Consider the following 14,228-nt stretch of genomic DNA (forward strand, 5'->3'; position numbering starts at 1 on the left):
TTTCCTTTTTTATGCTTGATAGATTTGGGTTTGTAAGGATTTTGTTGATGGATTAAGCTATTTTATGCTGATATAGCAGCTTCAGTCACAACTAATGGTGCAGGGTAAAAACCATTTTTAATACGTAAAAGAATGCACCACATGTCCTCTGCTTCCTCATTTATCTGACCCTGCTGTTGAAAGTCTTGCTTTATGGCAAGATTGTAACTTGTTGTATGAAGCAGCACAGTGAAGTAGGAGGGCATGAGGGTCCTGTATGCTCTCCCATATGGTTTACCCAGAGTACACTCACGGTATATTGGGGACAGAGTAGCTGCTGTGTTTTTGCTTTTCTTGGATAGCTGGGTGGAGAGTCAGTGGAGCCTTGTGCCAGTATGTCAACGGTGTGATGGGGATGAAGGTGGATAATCTGGGGATAAACTGCATGTCCCAGAGTAGATTTAAAAACTGATTTTTAAAGATGCATCGGATTTTTTTTTCTTTTTCTAGAGGGCAGAGTTAAAGCGCTTTAATTCTGTATTTCTATACCTTAGCATCTTTGGATATCTTTTAAGTTTAACGTTATCTTTGGAATTGGATTTGTAATGCTTGTTTTTAAAATAGTTACAACATCTCTGTAATGTTTTTACCCTTAAATTACTGGTATGTCCTCAACCTTAACTCCAATTAACATAGTTTTATTTGGGAAGTTCCTTAGATTTTTAAAAAACAAATCATATATAAACAGTAAACAAGAAACCCAAAGAGCATGTTATGTGTATTTCTAATGATTTGAATATATTAGTATCAACCTTACTTTTCCCCCTTTATTTTAACTTTTAGGGCCAGATTCACCAGTATGTTCTGGCTACTTTATCTCACTCTGGACAAGTGCAAAGCACCCAAAGTGAAATGGCCAGTATCCTCCAGCTTCTGACCTCCACATTCAGACAGTCTTCTCTTAACCCTGTCCTTCACATTCCCTTACATACGCCCCTCTAGATCTCTTAGGAAGGATGCTCACTTTCAAAATGGTCACTTCATTCCATTGTTCCCAAAGGGAGAGACGCCAAGCTACCTTCAGGGAAGGTGGTGGGCTCCTATATTTTTGAGGCCACCATTTCCCATGAATTACAGAACCACAACTTGGGTTCCATAACATTACTGAGTGGGGTGATTGGATTAGTGCACTGACAGAATTGGAGAGGGATATCCTACTGTCTGAAAGACAAGATGATGAGTGTTTTAAGAGATTTGGCCTGCCTTTCTGGAGTTTTATTAGTATAATCATCAGTGTAATGTAATTATGTCCCTGTATTATGTATCTCTCCAGACGTGCAACGGGAACTTAAAGCTGCCTTAAAGGGGCAGTTGGGGATTCCTTTGGGGATTTCAATGTCATATGTTGTAAAGCTGGCATAGGTGGCTCTATGCCACCTTCTCTGGTCTTGGTAGTAGGGGTATTTCAGAGCAGGCCAGAGGTGGAATTGGGGGATGGGGTGTGATGGGACCAGGTGGGAGAATGTGTTATCCTTGTCAGTCCCTGAGGAGCCATTACAATCTGGCAGAAGCTGGAGCAGCTATTAGATTGATCCACTAGAGGTGTGGGCTGCTTTGGCCATTGCTAGCCCCTGACATCAAGAGAGGCAGAAACATGGTTTAAAGCTATATATGCTTCCCCTTCTCCCCATCTCTCATCAGCTGTACTGAGAATGAATTCGGTGCAGCTAAAATCAAGCCCAGTGTCTTGGTTTGTAACTTTATATATAAGTGCATAAAGGGATAAATGCCTTTCCCTTCTCTTTACCTTTTTAATACAAAAATTAAAATATTTTATTACTCTGTTTATTCCCACATTAGGGAGAAACAGGCCGTGCATTTGTATTAAATTACACTTAGATTACCTGTTAAATGAAAAATACTATTAAATATTAAATGAAATTATCTGTATTAAAACTGCCACTGATGAAAGAATCATTTATTGTATTATCTTAATTCAGTCACTTACTTATGGGTCCAAGGAGTGTCACAAATTCAGATGGTATCCCTGAGTGGAGGATTTTATATTTGGATCTTTGATTTGGCTGTAAGATGTGTAAAACTCATCTAGATAAATAGCTCCCTATTGACTACAAATATGATGATGCTTAAGACTGATGATTATTCCAGCAAGAGTCCAGAAGAAATTATACTCAGTAAATTAGCTCATGATATACTTTTTTAATTCAGGAGAATGTAACTTTTGGGTCATGCTAAATCTTTCTCCTTTTGACTGAAAAAACACCTCTTTATTAATAATAAACTCATCTAATTTCTTTGATCTCATGGTATTTTTATAGACTTACAGGAATCACTTAACTCACTACTGAATTGCAGTCTTTCATAAGGTTACATCTTCCCAGCAGCACTAAGACATCTTTTTTTACCGCAAAGCCTTTGTATCTAGCACCTTGACAATTCCACTCGCGTGGAGGAATTCTTGAGTGGCATAGAGCCACTGTTGCAGAGTCTACACCCCACTTGCTTCCTGCAGTGGGTATGTTTGAGAGGAAAGGTGGCATCACTTGGGCTTCCCTATGTACCAGTGATTGCTGGTTGCAGTATTGACCCCTTGGGACTCTGGAAAGCGAGCGGTTAATGCCACCTTTTTTTTCTTAAGTGTCATGTGGACAAAAGATGGAGCTAACGCTCTGGCCCATAGGCCATGTCTATACTTACGACTAGATTGGCACTGCTGTGGTTGATGCAGCTGTGTTGATTTAGCGGGTCTGGTGAAGACCCACTAAGTCGATGGTAGAGAACTCTCCCATCAACTTTTGTACTCCAGCTCCCCGAGAAGCATAAGGTAAATTGACGGGAGAGCATCTCCTGTCGACACAGCACAATGTAGACACTGCTGTAAGTCGACCTAAGGTACGTCGACTTTAGTTACATAACTTACATAACTGAAGTAGCGTAACTTAGGTTGACTTACATCTGTAGTGTAGACTAGCTCTTAGTGTTGAACAGTACAAATCACTGTTATACAACAGCTCATGAGAGGAAGTGAAGAAGAATGCCGTCAGTATCCAATTGAAAACAGAAGGGAAATTTGAGTGGGCAGAATGGAACCTTAACTGTAGTGTGATCAGGACACCCTGATTAATATCTCTTCTTTTGCAAAATGTACCAAGAAATATTTGGGCTAGATTTTCAAAACGGCCCAGGACCATGTATTTAAATGTATGCACAAGTCAGACAACTATGCACATGTTGTTAAAACACTTGTTTAGCCATTTGCATGCATATTTGCCAATGTGTATGCACACATAACAACTAAGCATAGAATTCTGGGTGCATTTTTATTTGCAGACCTTGGCACTCCATGTGTGGACCAGATTTCCAAAATGATCACAAGTGGTCAGACCTCAATTTAATGTTTCATCTAAATGACAGCACCTCTCTAAGTGTGTGCCAGGAGAAATGGCTTATTACTGTCTCAAATGGAAGTGTGCCACCTACTGAATCACTAGCACCATTACTTGCCTCACCGTGAGGTTTCCTATACATATGCTGACCTATATAGTATTCATAGGAGAACCACAGGATGTTGACATTCATGGAAAACTCACTTTATATAATTTCATCTAATGGCATCAAATTTACATAAACAGTAAACATGCAGAAAATTGTTTTTATGATGACATTAAAGGACACATTTTCAAATTGTCCCCTTAATTTGAGATTTTTACAAGCAAATTAGGCATGTATGCATGCAAATAATGTATTTGCTTGTCTAATTACTTGATCTGAACAAATGATGTGTTTCATGCATACAGGTGGTTATACCAACAAGAGTTTGTGGACCCATTTTTAGTGTCCCAGTGAAAAGTTTGTCCCTAGGCCTGTATGTAGGTAGCAATCTATGATATGCAAAATAAGCAAAAATATATTACAGGAGTATTTTTAAGATGCTATGTCACTGCTGGGTTATATGTTGATGCACCTCTTTTTGTTTTGTCATGCAGTAAGTGTTGGATTCACAATGGCCTTATACAAAATTAGATATAATAAAATAAATTCCTAACTTCTGTGCCATGCAGATTTGTATCCAAGACTTGTTCCTGTCAACCATGCTGGAGTCCAGCAGCCCTCATAATTTCGACAATCTCTCCAGGTTTAAGAAGGGAGAAGAACAGATTCTGGATGACCTACAGATCAGTGGTTCTCAAACTATGGGATGGGCCTCTTAAGAGAGGTGTGGAAATGTGTCAAGGGAGGCGCGAGATGTGTAATTATTTTTTTAAGAGCTCTGGCTGTCAGCCCTGGGTGGCTGGGGCTTGTGCAGAAAGGCCATGCACATCTGGGAGGTGGGGATAAAGTGGATAGCTGGAGCTCCACCACCCTACGACTGACAGCTGGAGCCCTGGTTGACAGCCAGAGCCCTGCCACCTGGGCTCAGGCTCTCCTTCTTCCCCACACCAATCCCTCACTGGGAGTTGATGGGGCTCCAGCTGTCAGCCATGGCGTGGCAGTGGCAGCAGCAGCGCAGAAGTAAGGGTGGCAATGAGGAGCTAAGTCTGCTGTGAAAAGAGGTGACAAATATCCCGTTTCACATTGCCACCCTTACTTCTGTGCTGCTGCTGGCACAGCACTGCCTTCAGAGCTAGGCACCTGGCCAGCATCCGCTTGCTCTCTGCTCTGCCTTCAGAGCTGGGTGGCAGTATATATACTTGTGTGTATGGGGCATAAACAACTACAGACAGAAAGAAGTGGGGCCCGATCATATATGTTTGAGAATTTTTACTAAATCGTTTACTAAAAACGATTATCTACCAAGGATGGGATCTTTTTCACCCCCAGCTTTGGAAAGTTGTGGTGAAGGTGTGTGGTTTCTGCTCCTGACCACCAAGGAAAAGGGATGTTTTCTCCTTCCAGTCACTTATACTTGGCTGTGTGTGATGGGGAGGAGATAGAGTTGGGGATTGCAAGAGTAATATATCTTCACTCTGGCTGGCTCTTGAATGCTTCTTTTAGTCAGAGATTAGTGATGTGTTTGGAACCAGAGGCAGCCTTTTGAACTAGCTTGATCTGGTCCCTTCAGAAGCAGAAATACCGTTTCCAAAAATGTGATAGCCTCTGTAGCTATAACACCAGGGCAGGGCTGGCTCCAGACCCCAGCGCACCAAGCGCAAGCTTGGGGCGGCATGCTGCGGGGGGCGCTCTGCCTGTCGCTGGGAGGGCAGCAGGCGGCTCCTGCGGAGGGTCTGCTGGTCCCGCGGCTTGGGTGGACCTCCTGCAGGCGTGCCTGTGGAGGGTCCGCTGGTCCCGCAGCTCGGGTGGACCTCCCACAAGCACGCCTGCAGGAGGTCCACCGGAGCCGCAGGACCAGCGACCGTCAGAACGCCCCCCACGGCGTACCGCCGTGCTTGGGGCGGCAAATTTGTTAGAGCCGCCCCTGCACCAGGGTGATCCAGAGAGCTTCTGAGGGCCAGCGGCCAAGAAAAGCAGTGTTTTTCAGTCTTGTGTCCTTAGCTTTTCCAATTATATTTTTATAATAATAGAATGGTTGGAATGTCAAACAGTGAACAACAGTTTCAGTCACTTTCAATTTGGAATCACAAGTTAGCAGCTGCTGAAATGCTTTGTTGAATGTGGGTCTCTAACATATTATTAAGGATTACAGCTGATCCACTTATTGTGTAAGTGCTTCGTTTACATTTCTGTTTTTGTATGTTCTCAGAATACTGAATCAAATAGAAATATTGTCTGAAAATTTGTTCTTTTATCTTAAAACAGATTATAAAGAAGCCCTTAGTAAAGGTGTCCTTAGGTTAATTTCATTGCCCTCCGTATTCACCAATATCCTGTGAAGATCCAGTACGAGTCTGCCGTGGATTTACAAGATTAACTTCCATTTGTGCACTAGATAATTTAACTCCAGGCAGTCTCCAGTATAAGAATTTTAGAGAAAATGTTTGTGTATATGTATACTGAATTTTTCTCTTTTAAAAACTAATTTGGGTTGTGAAGTGCATATTTTAACATCTTATTATGTGAACATGGAATTATTGTCTAATATTGTCTATAAAGTTTGTTGCTTTTTAATAAATAATGTAAGATTAATTTTTTCATGCCACAAGTTTGAAATGCTTCATATAGACTCAGACTCAAAGACTTTATGGCAAGATGGGACCATTGTGATAGTCTAGTCTGACCTCCTGCACATCACAGGACACAGAACCTCATCCCCACCCCTCCTGTAATAGATCTATAACCTCTGGCTGAGTTACTGAAGTCCTCAAATCATGATTTAAAGATGTCTACTTTCAGAGAATCCATCATTTACTCTGGTTCATACCAGCAAGTGACCCAGGCCCCATGCAGTAGAGAAAGGCAAAAAACTCTGCCAATCTGACCTGAAGGAAAAAAATTTCCTGACTCTAAATGTGGTGGTCAGTTGGACCCTGAGCATGTGGGCAAGACCCACTAGGCAAAGACCTGGGAAAGAATTCTCTGTAGTAACTCAGAGCCTTCCGCATGTAGTGCCCCATCTGCAGCTGTTGGGGATATTCACTGCTAAACAGTCACAAATGGACCAGATGCCACTGTATCAATCTCATCCTACCATTCCCTCCTAAATTTATCAAGGTCAGCCTTGAAGCCAGTTAGGTTTTTTGCCCCCATTGCTCCCCTTGGGAGGCTGTTCCAGAGCTTCACTCCATCTGATTTCAAGCCTAAACTTGTTGATGGCCAGTTTATATCCATTTGTTCTTGTGTCAGCAATGGCTTAATTTAAATAACTCCTCTCCCTCACTGGTATTTATCCCTCTGATGTATTTATAGAGAGCAGAAAGCTCCTTGAGTCTCCTCTCATAAGGTACCAAGTATCAGAGGGGTAGCTGTGTCCACAAAAACAACGAGGAGTCTGGTGGCACCTTAAAGACTGACAGATTTATTTGGCCATAAGCTTTGGTGGGTAAAACCCCCCACTTCAGAAGTGCATCTGAAGAAGTGGGGTTTTTTTACCTATGAAAGCTTATGCCCAAATAAATCTCAGTCTTTAAGGTGCCACCGGACTCCTCGTTGCTTCTCTCATAAGATAGGTTTTCCACTTCTCTGATCATGCTAATAGCCCTATTCTGCCCCTGTTCCAGTTTGAATAATTCTTTCTTAAACATGGGAAACCAGAATTGCACACAGTATGCCAGATGAGATCTCATCAGTGCCTTGTACAATGGTACTAGTACTTCCCTATCCCTACTGGAAATACCTCGCCTGATGCATCCTAGGATTGCATTAGCCTTTTTCACAGCCACATCACATTGGCAGCTCATAGTCATCCTGTGATCAACCAATCCACATTTCTGCTCTGAGTTTTATGTCGGTGTGGTGCTGATCAACCATGTATTTAACTTAGGAGTCCCTATAAAATTGAGTTATGTCTGAGCAATAAGGAGAGAACAGACTCCTACTGTAGAGCGGAATCCTGAGGTCAGTACACAGGCAAAGCTCCCATTAAAATCAGTGGGAGTTTTGCCACCATATGGATTTTAAATATGGTTGCATACAGACTTCTGCATGGAACTAATAATTAGAAAGTGCTTCTTAAGTGTAAACCTGCTGTACTGATCTTTCTAATATAAATTACTATTTTCCTTTCATCTGCATTTTTCAAGAGAACTTGAGAAATTTCCTTTATTTTCTGGTGAAATTCTATGTGAGAATTGAAAGGTGGATGAGGAACTGGTAAAAGGGGAGACTACAACTGGTCATACTGAAAGGTGAACTGTCAGGCTGGAGGGAGGCTACTGGTGGAGTTCCTCAGGAACTGTTCTTGGGACCAGTCTTATTTAACATTTTCATTAATGACCTTGGCATAAAAAGTATGAGTGTGCTAATAAAATCTGTAGATGAGACAAAAAGTTATAAGGTATTGCCAATACAGAGAAGGGCTGGACTATTATACAAGAAGATCCAGTGTACGTTGAAAACTAGGATAAAATTTAATAGTGCAAGGTCAGGCACTTAAGGATTAACTACAATAATTTTTCTATTATCTGGGGCCAAATATTAGAATTTTTCTTCTTTTTCAAATCTAGTAAAATGTGAAAAAATGACAAAACCTTTGAAAAATCTAGGTGGCCTTTGACATTTCATGTGTACGTTTATTGATAGCAACAGCAATGTAAAATCATTGAAAGGAAAAATAACATATATTCTGTTAAGCTCTATTGAGGGAACTAGTTCTCCTTACATATAATTCGAGTAGGACTGATGGATTTCTTCCACTTATGACATACAGATAGGTGTGTTCTCATGATAAGTATTCCATACCGAGATTTTAAAGATATTAAAAATTTAATTTCCTACATTAAGTGGTTCAATAACATTTTTCTTGCATAAGCAATTTTTAAGATCAAATTTTAATGTCTACTTTTATTAATTCAATTTAAGATATGCATTTGACTTAAGGTACTGTTTTTAGAAAGCCATGGAAATTCTAGGTATACACTTTTAGCAGGAGATTTCTTATCTTTATCAACCAATTCTATAAGGTGTGTGTGGTTTTTTGTTACGTTTTAAAACACTATTGGCGTAACATTTATTTGGCTTGTTCTAAAATAACTAAACTCTAATAACTAAACATTTACGTTGTTTGTATGTTACAGAGACAGATTAAGTGATGTCTATCTTCTTCAAATTCAAAATGTGGGACTTCTGTATTCTCTCTCTCTTTGGCAGACGGGCAGGTTATTGTTTACCTGTTGTTTCTGTACATTTGGACTCTCCAAATAGTTGGGCCTCTGAAATAGCCTTTTGATCATTCCTTGAACTAAATACCTGATTCTGACTACATTTTTTGCACACTAAATTCTGTTGTAGTCTATAAGCCTCTTTACTTTTGGAAAGTTTGGCTCTTTGTATTTGCTAAATACAAACTGGCTCAACTTTGGCAAAGGAAAAATTAGAAATTGACTTCATACCAGTATTTATTAGTGAATTTAATTTCCACATCTAGCATAAAAGGCTTACTATTGAGAGAGTCTGTAGAGAAAGTTTTGAAATAATTTGGGAAGAGTATTTGAGCAACTTACTGACCAATATTCTGAGTATAGGTTGCCTATGTGGAGTTTAGTCTGTACAGTGTCTTTGGCATACCACAGCTAGTTGGTGCTAGTACTGAAGTAAGCAAAGATAAGAATGATATCTATGATGAAGGTAAAGAGCATTAATGAGAAAGTAAACAGTTGCATTAAAAAATAAGGTAGATTTTATTTTTACCAAAAAAGAATTTGAAGTACAGCTAGCCAAAGACTCAAAAATAATAGCAAAAAATTCTTTAAGTACATCAGAAGCAGGAAGCCTGCTAAACAACTGGAGGGAGCACTGGACGATCGGGATGCTAGAGGAGCTCTCAAGGATGGTAAGGCCATTGTGGAGAAACTAAATGATTTCTTTGCATCGGTCTTCACGGTTGAGGATGTGAGGGAGATTGCCAAACCTGAATCATTTTTTTTTTTTAGGTGACAAATCTGAGGAACTGTCTTAGATTGAGGTGTCATTAAAGGAAGTTTTGGAAGAAATTGATAAACTAAATAGTAATAAGTCACCAGGACCAGATGATATTCACCCAAGAGTTCTGAGGGAACTCAAATGTGAAATGGCAGGTCTACTAACTAGTCTGTAACCTATCATTTAAATCCACTTCTGTACCAAATGGCTGGAGGATAGCTAATGTGCTGACAATTTTTAAAAAGGGTTCCAGAGGTGACCCAAGCAATTGAAGTCAGGCTTACCTGTATGTAATACTGGGCAAACTGCTTGAAACTATAGTAAAGAAAATTGTCAGACACATAGATGAACATAATTTGTTGGGGAATAGTCAAAATGGTTTTTGTAAAGGCAAATCATGCCTCACCAATCTACTAGAATTCTTTGAAGGGGTCAACAAGCATGTGGGGACAAGAGGGATCCAGAGGATATAGTCTATTTAGATTTTCAGAAAGCCTTTGACAAGGTCCCTCACCAAAGACTCTTATCCCATGACTGGTTACTTAAGAGGGAAGGTTCTCGTATGGATTGGTAACTAGTTAAAAAATAGGAAACAAAGAGGAATAAATGGTCAGTTTTCAGAATGGAGAGAGGTAAATAGTGGTGTCCTTCAAGGGTCAGTATTGGGCCCTGTCCTATTTAACATATTCATAAATGATCTGGAAAAAGAGGTAAACAGTGAGGTGGCAAAATTTGGAGATGATACAAAACTACTCAAGATAGTTAAGTCCCAGGCAGACTGCAAAGAGCTACAAAAGGATCTCTCAAAAAGGTTCAGAAAAGGGTAACAAAACTGATTAGGGGTATTGAACAGCTGCTGTATGAGAAGAGATATTAATAAGACTGGGATTTTTCAGCTTGGAAAAGAGATGACTAAAGGGGGATATGATAGAGGTCTATAAAGTGGTGACTGGTGTGGACAAAGTAAATAAGGAAGTGCTATTTACTCCTTCTCATAACACATTAGGGGCTTATCCATGATAAGATTAGGGAATTAGGGGCTACCAAATGAAATTAATAGGCAGCTGGTTTAAAACAAACAAAAGGAAATATTTTTTCACACACCGCACAGTCAACCTGTAGAACTCTTTGCCAGAGGATGTTGTGAAGGCCAAGATTATAACAGGGTTCCAAAAAGTATCAGAGGGGTAGCCGTGTTAGTCTGGTTCTGTAAAAGCAGCAAAGAATCCTGTGGCACCTTATAGACTAACAGACGTTTTAGAGAATGAGCTTTCGTGGGTGAATACCCACTTCGTTGGATGCAAGTAGTGGTGTCAAATTTGCAGATGAACTGAAGCTCAGCAGTTTCTCTCTGAAGTCTGGTCCTGAAGTTTTTTTTGCTGCAGGATGGCCACCTTAAGATCTGCTATTGTGTGGCCAGGGAGGTTGAAGAGTTCTCCTACAGGTTTTTGTATATTGCCCTTCCTAATAACTGTCTGGCAGTCTCCTTTTTGTAGTCAGACCTGTTCATGATGACAACAGCATCTTCTTTATCAGCCTCTTTGATTATAATGTCAGGATGGTTTCTGAGGCTGTGGACGGCATTGCCTTTATCCTCACACACAACTATTTCAAATTTGATGACAATATATATCTCCAGATCAGTGGCACCGCTATGGGCACCCGCATGGCCCCACGATATGCCAATATTTTTATGGCCGACCTGGAACAACGCTTCCTCAGCTCTCGTCCACTCACGCCCCTTCTCTACCTACTCTACATTGATGACATCTTCATCATCTGAACCCATGGGAAGGAGACTCTGGAAAAATTCCACCACGATTTCAACAGCTCCCACCCCACCATCAACCTCAGCCTGGACCAATCTACATGGGAGGTCCACTTCCTAGACACCACGGTGCAAGTAAGTGAATGTCACATTACCACAACCCTATACCGAAAACCTACCGACCGCTATGCCTACCTTCATGCCTCCAGCTTCCATCCCGGGCACACCACACAATCCATTGTCTATAGCCAAGCACTGAGGTACAACCGCATCTGCTCTAACCCCTCAGACAGAGACCAACACCTACAAAATCTCCACCAAGCATTCTCAAGACTACAGTACCCGCATGAAGAAATAAGGAAACAGATCAACAGAGCCAGACGTGTACCCAGAAGCCGCCTACTGCAAGAAAAACCCAAGAAAGAAACCAACAGGACTCCACTGGCCACCACATATAGTCCCCAGCTAAAACCCCTCCAACGCATCATCAGGGATCTACAACCCATCCTGGACAATGATCCCACACTTTCACAGGCCTTGGGTGGCAGGCCAGTCCTCGCCCACAGACAACCTGCCAACCTGAAGCATATTCTCACCTGAAGTAACTGCACACCGCACCATAGTAACTCTAGCTCAGGAACCAATCCATGCAACAAACCTCGATGCCAACTCTGCCCACATATCTACACCAGCGACACCCTCACAGGACCTAACCAGATCAGCCACACCATCACCGGTTCATTCACCTGCACGTCCACCAATGTAATATACACCATCATATGCCAGCAATGCCCCTCTGCTACGTACATCGGCCAAACTGGACAGTCTCTAAGGAAAAGGATAAATGGACACAAATCAGATATTAGGAAGGGCAATATACAAAAACCTGTAGGAGAACACTTCAACCTCCCTGGCCACACAATAGCAGATCTTAAGGTGGCCATCCTGCAGCAAAAAAACTTCAGGACCAGACTTCAGAGAGAAACTGCTGAGCTTCAGTTCATCTGCAAATTTGACACCATCAGCTCAGGATTAAACAAAGACTGTGAATGGCTTGCCAACTACAAAACCAGTTTCTCCTCCCTTGGTTTTCACACCTCAACTGCTAGAACAAGGGCCTTATCCTCCCTGATTGAACTAACCTCATTATCTCTAGCTTGCTTCTTGCTTGCATATATATACCTGCCCCTGGAAATTTCCACTACTTACATCCAACGAAGTGGGTATTCACCCACGAAAGCTCATTCTCTAAAACGTCTGTTAGTCTATAAGGTGCCACAGGATTCTTTACTGCTTTTAAAAAGTATTAAGTTCATGGAGGATAGGTCCATCAATGGCTATTAGCCAGGATGGGCAGGGATGGTGTCCATAGCCTCTGTTTGCCAGAAGCTGGGAATGGGCAAGAGGGGATGGATCACTAGATGATTACTGAACAACAGAACCCTGATTGTTGTGATCAACCAGCTACATGAACCATTTTTATTCCTTGCTTAATAAATACTTGTCTATGTACTTGAGCAATGAGCAGAGGTCATGCACTCAGCATGTGGAAATATTGACCTTCTTATGCTCTGGTGAAAGCACCATAGTATCAGATGTTTCATGCCTTGGAAGGGTTGTGTATAAGTACCCCTGTCTTCTTAAGTGTCCTTTCTCACAGTTAAGAACTATAAGTGAACTGTGCTCAGTGTTGTTGTTTTTTAAAGAGTTAGTTGAAAGTCAGACAGAGGCGAAACAGCAAATAACTCTATGCATTTGTTATGTACACTTGTTGAACGATAATTACATTAACTTTGATCTGTACCTACTGTAATTTTGAATGTTTGAATTATGAATGTTTCAATTTTATGGTCTGCTCAATTCCCAATTAGTTCATGAACTGTAAGTCTTCCATTTCTTCTTTTAAAATAAATTGTGTGGCCATCACAATTGTAATAGCATTAGTTTATAGTTCTCACTGTTTTAACCCAAAGAGCAACGGCATTTTCTAAACTGCAAGTTGATTGAATTCTTAGGAGGATGTACAGTGTGTTTGAAGTCTGTAAGAGTTAATACAGGAAGTTCAGGCGACCATTTAAACTCTTGATTTGTGAAGAGAGGTGAGCTTGCTCGAGGACACTGCCAGTGATGAAGAGTTTGCTAGGCACTGTACGTTGTTTAGTGTTCATAGTCCTCCTGCAACTTCCTTTTAGAAATTTATTGTGATATTTAAAAATCACCTTAAAAATTCCTAATAATCTGATTTAAAAAAAACTCTAACAACCTTAGTTAGGAAGGATTCTCATCTTTCAGTTATGGAAAGGAGTTTTACATACTGCCCACATAGTGAACATCTTGGTTCAGACTATATTTGCAGTACCAGACATTCCTTTTTCTGCCTCATGGTGGGATGTTATCTCTGATGAAACACTGCTAGTGTCATGGATTATTTTCCCTCTTGAAAAGCTGCTCATAGAACCTGATTCTGCAGTTCTTCCTTGAATAGTTCCAATTCAAATCAGTGGGAGGTCTGCCTGTGGAAGGACTTAGCCAGTTAGGATCGTGGAAAAAAAACAACAAATAAATAAGGTTGTTTATTGTATGTGAAATATTTTAACTCAATATCATAATTATCAATTTTTTCCCACTCCTAGAGTGAATTTTTTGTTTGGTTTGGTATTTATTTAGAAAAGTTTGGGAGATGACAGTTGATAAAATATAGTGAAGTATCTGATACCTATTGTGCTGAAGGCCCCCAGATCCTGCAAAGGCTTACTCATGCAGCCTGTATAACTTTGAGCATGTGATCAGAGCTGCTGAACTCATTGAGGCTACTCATGTGCTGCAGTTAAGTATATGAGTAAGCTTTGCACGAAAGGGGCCTAAAATTTGTCATGTGGTCACAATCCTGATAAAGATTTCATACATTCTAAACTTTACATACTGTGAGTAGCCCATCAATTTCAATGGGACTACTCACAGTGTGGAAAATGTAAGCATGTAAGCA

The 14,228-nt window shown here is 40.7% G+C and overlaps 1 protein-coding gene across 9 annotated transcripts in view; it reads left to right on the forward strand.

The window, feature by feature from the left end:
- Positions 1–14,228, forward strand: part of KCNN2 (potassium calcium-activated channel subfamily N member 2) — a 238,911-nt gene that overhangs the window by 142,957 nt on the left and 81,726 nt on the right. The window lies entirely within an intron of this gene.

This window comes from Mauremys reevesii, linkage group 6 (genome assembly GCF_016161935.1).
Source record: "Mauremys reevesii isolate NIE-2019 linkage group 6, ASM1616193v1, whole genome shotgun sequence".
Classification (NCBI taxonomy): Eukaryota; Metazoa; Chordata; order Testudines; family Geoemydidae; genus Mauremys; species Mauremys reevesii.